We start from the raw sequence: 1,335 nt of genomic DNA, 5'->3' as shown, positions 1-1,335 counted from the left end.
AGAGAGAGAGAGAGAGAGGGTCAGTGTCCAGAGAGAGAGAGAGAGAAGGTCAGTGTCTAGAGAGAGAGAGGGTCAGTGTCCGGAGAGAGAGAGAGGGAGAGAGAAAAAGAGGGTCAGTGTCCGGAGAGACGGAGAGAGAGAGAGGGTCAGTGTCTGAGAGAGAGAGAAAGAGGGTCAGTGTCCGGAGAGAGAGAGAGAGAGGGTCAGTGTCCAGGGGGAGAGAGAGAGAGAAGGTCAGTGTCCAGGGGGAGAGAGAGAGAGAGGGTCAGTGTCCAGGGAAGGAGAGAGAGAGAGAGGGTCAGTGAGTTAGAGTTGAGAGAGAGAGAGGGAGAACATGAGAGAGGGTGAGTGTTTGGACGAGAAAGAGAGAGAGTTGGGGGAGGGGGAGAGAGAGAGTGGGGCAAGGGAGAGAGACAGAGAGGGTGGGGTGTGTGAGAGAGAGAGAGATAGAGAGGATCAAAGTCTGGAGGTAGAGAGGGGCAGTGCCTGGAGAGAAGAGAGACAGAGGATCAGTATCCAGTGTGTAATTTGTCTCTTTCTCTCTCTCTCACACAATCTCTCTCTCTCAATGCCTCTCGATCTCACTCTCACACTCTCTCTCTCGCTCTCTCTCTCACATTTTCTCTCTCAATATCTCCCACCCTCACAATCTCTCCCTCACATTCTCTTTCTCTCGACCTGACAATCTCTCTTGCAATCTCTCTCACACAATCTCTCTCCCTCATCCTCTCCCTCTCCCTCATCCCCTCTCTCTGTCTCACACACACAATTTCTGCCTCTCTCTCACACAATCTCTCTCTTCTCCCCATCTCTTTCTCTCTCAATCTCTCTCTCATGCACAATCTCTCTTGCTCTCACACAATTTCTCACTCCCTTCCCCATCTCTCTCACAATCTCTCTCTCACTCACGCAATCCCTCTTTGTCTATCTCTGTCTCACTATCTCTCTCTGTCACTATCTCTCTCACTATCTGACTATCTCTCTCTCTCACCATCTGTCTCTGTCACTATCTCTCTCAAACTACCTCCCTCTCTCTCTATCTCTCTCACTATATCTCTCCCTCCCTCTTACTCTCACTATCTCTGTCTCTCCCACTATCTGTCTCTCTCTCACTATTTCTCTCTATCTCACTCTCTCACTATCTCCCTCACTATCTCCCTCTCTGTCACTATCTGTCTCTGTCTCTCACTATTTCTCGCTCTCTCTCTATTTCTCTCTCACCATCTCTCTCTTTCACTATCTCTCTCTATTTCTCCCCGTCTCTCTCACTATCTCTCTCTTTCTCTCTGTCTCTGTCTGTCTCTGTCTGCCCCCCTCTCTATCTGTTCCCCCCCG

Source organism: Rhincodon typus, unplaced genomic scaffold (assembly GCF_021869965.1).
Source record: "Rhincodon typus isolate 14 unplaced genomic scaffold, sRhiTyp1.1 hic_rhity00000069, whole genome shotgun sequence".
Lineage (NCBI taxonomy): Eukaryota > Metazoa > Chordata > Chondrichthyes > Orectolobiformes > Rhincodontidae > Rhincodon > Rhincodon typus.
This window is presented reverse-complemented; position numbering follows the sequence as displayed.